Here is a 5,940-nt window from a genome sequence, read left to right as displayed (position 1 = left end):
TGATGAGACGATCAACTTTTATATTTACGAAAAATCTTGATTGTGGTAACTAACAGAGTTACTAGGTAATAATTATTTCTGAGCGTACGAACGAAATAACGTAACTCGTGCTCAACAGTAAGCCGAATATGGGTTGTTGGTGATGATGATGAATCAATTGTAAAAATGCACCCCGGATCCTGGACTAATACTGCGATGTCTTTCACATTTCCATGTTACTTTCTACTCCGTACGTCAAAGATGTCGGCCTTTTTCTCAAAACCGGTAACCGCGTATGGGACATAATCTTAATGTGACTTAACGTATTACGTTTGAAGTCATTTTGGCGTGAGAGCATGCGAGGACATCTTCTATTTCCGTTCCACTTTCTATTTATTTTAGAGGGCGATTTTATTCCGGCTAACCTGGGACTAGATGTAGGGTTGATAATTTTTCTGACTTAAACCTACACGGCCTATTACCTATTTTGCCGGCCTCCGTAGCGCAGTGGTATGCGCGGTGGATTTACAAAACGGAGGTCCTGGGTTCAATCCCCGGCTGGGCCGATAGAGGTTTTTTTAATTGGTCCAGGTCTGGCTGGTGGGAGGCTCCGGCCGTGGCTAGTTACCACCCTACCGACAAAGACGTACCGCCAAGCGATTAAGCGTTCCGGTACGATGTCGTGTAGAAACCAAAAAGGATGTGGATTTTTATCCTCCTCCTAACAAGTTAGTCCGCTTCCATCTTAGATTGCATCATCACTTACCATCAGGTGAGATTGTAGTCAAGGGCTAACTTGTAGTAAATAAAAAATACACTGTTACAAAGAGGAAATATTTATATTTTTGTATGTAACGAATAAACTCAAAAACAAATAGAACGATGTGAAAAAATCACTTACCAATAGTAAGCTACATTATTAGGGAGGCTACAGGCTATATTTTAGCCCTGTATTCCCACAGGAATGGGAACTAAAACATCCAGCCACTTCCCACTACCTTCTAGATTTCGTCGGACCATCTAGCTGGAGGGCGTCATATATCAGTAATCTAATGTAATAATAATAATAATAGCCTTTTATTCAGATTATTATTTTTTACAAACTAAAAACATAAACGAGAGATTTATGAGTGTAGTAGCTGTTTCTTGGTTATTTTTTGAAATCTGTTTGTCTCCAGCAAAGGGCTATTCCAACCTCTTCCATTCCTGTCTCCACTCTATTCCACGTCACACCTACTATTTGTCTAATGTCGTCGTCCCATCTTTTTTGTGGTTTACCCCTTCTTCTTTTTCCTTCTCTGGGGTACCATAGTGTCACAAATTTGCTCCATTTGTCCTCTTATTAAGTGCCCTGCCCACCGCCATTTGATTCTTTTGATTTTGTTTGTTATATCTATGGTTTTGGTTTTGTTTCTTATGACATATTTAATCTAATGTATAATACTTTAAATATTTCGAGGCACAAAAGGAAAATACATGTCATATGGAGTTAATTTGTGATTAGTCCGTGGAAGTACTATTTTGCTGATAAGCAGCAATACTTTATTACAGGCACGTGAGTACACTTAGTAGGACGTCCTTACATGTCTTGCAAACTTTTACTTTGTTTATAGGCGATTGTATTCCACTTACCATCTGGGTGGGCCATTTGCCTTTAAATAATCATTACGAAAACGATAACAATGTTATTTCTATTAGAAATAATATGAGTTTCAGTGCAAACGAGCATTTTTTGATTTGTGTAAATTAATAAAGTGTATATTGGTATAATTACATGTAATAGGTACTGGAAATTGGCATTTCTTTACCCCTATAAGCCTAAGTGCACAAATATTACCATTGTCATGTAATGAGGGCCATTGTAGCATGATATACAGCATGAGTGCTACAATGGCTAATTACGCGCACTGGCATACAATTATTTATCTATGACCATGATAAAAGAATTATCAAAACACGGTAAATAAATAATATATAAATGACGTTGGGCATAGGGCTTCCTCGATTTTGTAATCTGTAGGAATTAATAGCTTTGTGATATGGTTTGAGGTTTTATAATGAGTAGATTATGAAATGAGAGAATAAGTATCTTTTTAACATAAAAATGGCACCGACTTCAAAGATGTACTTCAGTTATTCTGATTTTAACACGAAATTACTAAACGGATTTTCATGAATACGAAGTGGAACTAATTTAGAATCTCTTTCTAATCTAGAATAGCATATCTTTCAAACAAAATATGAATTTTCAAAATTGGTTAATAAATGACGAAATTATGAGGTAACAAACATGAAAAAAGAAACATATGCGTCGAATTTATTTAATAGTAATTTATTTAATTTATTTATAAGTTTTTAATAGTGTATTGTATATTTTGTATGTATATCATTGTTAAAAATTAAAAAAAGGAGAAATAAATAAGTGAGAGTAAGTACTTTAGCAAGTGACAACCCTAGCTGCTAGCTACCAACTCCATTTAACTTGCGAAATGTAGACGAACAGTTCAGAAATCGATATTAATATATCAAGTTTGAATACATACGTAAACACTATACAACATACTTAAGTATACCAAACAAATTATGCTAGGGGCCTTTAGAATACGAATTGAAGGATTAACTTTCGGCTTTTACACGACAACGTACCGGAACGCTAAACCGCTTGGCGGTACGTCTTTGCCGGATGGGTGGTAATTAGCCACTGCTGGAACATCCCGCCAGCCAAATCTGGACCAATTAGGAAAACCTCTATCGGCCCAATCGGGGATCTAACCCAGGACCTCCGTCTTATAAATCCACCGCGCACCACTGTGCCACGGAGGCCGTCAAAACGCCTGTGTTAATAACCAAGATTGACGGCTTAACATGCTTTCTGAGATATTTCATAGCCCGAATAAAGACTCGAACACACTACCCAGTGATCGAAAGCAAGCAGGCTAACCACTACAAAATTTAGCATAAAACAAAGTATCTTCCCGCGTTTTAAAGCTTAGATCTTTTAAACTACGCAACTGATTTTATAGCGGGTTTTCATCATAAAATGGTAATCAACAGGAGTTTCAGTTTGACTTAAAGGCAGAAAGTGATAAATCTTTTGTTCAGACTATCCGACACTTATCTGAAGGTGCTGCTAACGGCCCTGTTAAAAGTATATGATCTTTTAGCGTTAAAAAATACTGAAAATTAAACCTTGCTTTTTTAGAAATGTTAGTTAGGAGTAACTTTAATTTTGTCTTGTTCTTGAATGGGTGGTAATGTTAGCGGAGTAGTCAAGTATATGAAATTATTTTTTTGTGGCCGCTGTAGGCCACACATTAATATTTACATAAGGTCTTCTAGTTTGTAAAAATACTAAAAAATAAAACCTTGCCTTGTTTTTCGAATGGGTGGCAATGTTAGCGGAGTAGGTAAGATATATAAGATTAATTTAGATATATGAGATTAATTTCTTGCAACAGCTTTTGGCCACACATTCACACAATGTAAAAATACTGAAAAATAAAACCTTGCCTTGTTCTCGAATGGGTGGCAATGTAAGCGGAGTAGGTAAGTATATTAAATTAATTTGTTGCGACAGCTGTTGGCCACACATTCACACAATGTAAAAATACTGAAAAATAAAACCTTGCCTGGTTTCGAATGGGTGGCAATGTTAGCGGAGTACGTAAGTACATGAAATTAATTTGTTGCACCACTGTAGGCTACACAGGTCTTCTAGCTTGTAAAAATACTGAAAAATAAAATCTGGCTTTGATCTCGAATGGGTGGAAATGTTAGCGGAGTAGGTAAGTATGTGAAATTAATTATTTGCGGCCGCTGTAGGCCACACATGTAATATTCACATAGGACTAAGGTATTCTGGCTTGTAAAAATACTGAAAAATAAAACCTTGCCTTGTTCTCGAATGGGTGGCAATGTTAGCGGAGTAGGTAAGTATATGAAATTAATTTGTTACGGCCGCTGTGGGCCAGCACTTTCATACCGGTCGGTGGGAGCTGGTGGTGGTGGTAGCAGCTCGGCTGAGCGCTCAGTGCAAAGTGATCGCTCATCCGATTCGTTGAAATTCGCGAAACATTTTCTAACTTCGCCCGGTTTACAAGGAAGTGTTCGTTCGTGTTAATCGATACGTTTTTACGTAATTGGACGATCATTACGAGGTAGGTTATGATTTATATAATTAATTAAGTATTGACATTAACAAGCTGAGTGTTTAGTAATTATTTTTATCACCTTTTATAATCGATTTTTCGTAATATTCATATGTTTATAAATTTAATTTTAATTCTATTTCGGCTTTTTTGGTAAATTTATTCGTTTGGTTGCATTAATTGATTTTTCATTAATTTATTGAAATCGTTCATTTTATTGTAATGCATGTTAGTAACCGACCAAAGATTTGAATTTGGTTTTGGACAGATTTAGGTCAAAGATTTGCCAAAAAAATAGCTGTCAATCATATTTACAAAGGTTTGATTTTTTTTTAGATTTCAATTTAATATTATTGTACATACTTTTGTAATTTTGAAACCTACTAGAAATAAAGATATAACTTAATTTAAATTTGTCAAATATCTTCTATACAATTCTGTTTCGCCTTCAATCATATTTACAAAGGTTTGATTTTTTTTTAGATTTCAATTTAATATTATTGTACATACTTTTGTAATTTTGAAACCTACTAGAAATAAAAATATAACTTAATTTAAATTTCTCAAATATCTTCTATACAATTCTGTTTCGCCGTATTATAAAACAACAGTATATTTGCTGTAAACGCATACGGGCGGACGTTTTCCGCATCTATCTTGCAAACGACCGTCTTATTAGTAAAGTGAAAAATCTACGAGAACTCTGCAAGGGTTAAAATATAAATCAACTTGACTGAAAAATATTATACTTTTCACTTTTCCTGTAGAAGATATTGCTAACACAAACTGTTTATATCAATCTTAAGATGAAAGTGTAACTTTGATATATAAGAGAATAATTCAGGAGATGCACGTAGCAATCTCTCTAGTGCAATACAAGTAGGTTCTTGTTTACGTCATCAACCCATATTCGGCTCACTGCTGAGCTCGAGTCTCCTCTCAGAATGAGAGGGGTTAGGCCAATAGTCCACCACGCTGGCCCAATGCGGATTGGCAGACTTCACACACGCAGAGAATTAAGATAATTCTCTGGTATGCAGGTTTCCTCACGATGTTTTCCTTCACCGATTGAGACACGTGATATTTAATTTCTTAAAAATGCACACAACTGAAAAGTTGGAGGTGCATGCCCCGACCGGATTCGAACCCATACCCTCCGGAATCAGAGGCAGAGGTCACATCCACTGGGCTATCACGGATCACGGTTCTTGTTTACTAACAAGAAAACAACTTCAAATAAAATATTATTTTGTGGAACTAAGAACTAAATCAAGTTCAACTCAAATAGTTTTTTTTTTTTCAAGAAAACTAACAATTTCAATATTAAAGACAAATAACCTATGGAAATGAAATTTATGTAAAAATTAATAAGCGCGTTCGCGAGAAATTTGAAATAATGTAATTTACAAATAACTTGAAAGTTATTTTTTTTTAATTCCAAAAAAAAAAAATCCTATTATCAAGACTTTCATTTGATGTATCACACGATGAAGTTTGTAAAAGTATTTTTTTTAAGTTACCCCCCATAAGTGCCCCCATATTCAAATTTTACCTATTCACGATACATCCCTGTATTTGGGTCACAAAAATTGATATGTGCACTAAAGTTCAACTGGATTGGTCTTGCACATGCGGAGAAAACAGACAGACATTAAAATGTGCGCGAGTGATATAATTAGGGTTCCGTTTTTGTACTACGTAAGTTCGGAACCCTAAAACAAGGTTTGGTAGGTAAGAACAGCCCTGATAAAGACTTTCTTGTATGAAGAGATGCCAAATGTTACGATGTTATTGGCATTTCACGAGTAATTAC

The 5,940-nt window shown here is 35.4% G+C and overlaps 1 protein-coding gene across 1 annotated transcript in view; it reads left to right on the top strand.

Moving 5' to 3' along the window:
- Window positions 1-3,967: 3,967 nt before the first annotated feature.
- LOC112050169 (nose resistant to fluoxetine protein 6) overlaps window positions 3,968-5,940 on the top strand; it is an 80,112-nt gene continuing 78,139 nt past the window's right edge. The window contains exon 1 of the mRNA XM_052891641.1: window positions 3,968-4,136. The gene's annotated coding sequence lies outside the window, so the exon portion shown is untranslated. The remainder of the gene's footprint in view (window positions 4,137-5,940) is intronic.

Source organism: Bicyclus anynana, chromosome 4 (genome assembly GCF_947172395.1).
Source record: "Bicyclus anynana chromosome 4, ilBicAnyn1.1, whole genome shotgun sequence".
NCBI classification, from domain to species: Eukaryota; Metazoa; Arthropoda; class Insecta; order Lepidoptera; family Nymphalidae; genus Bicyclus; species Bicyclus anynana.
Note: the sequence above shows the minus strand (reverse complement) of the source record. Positions and strands in the feature narration are given on the sequence as shown.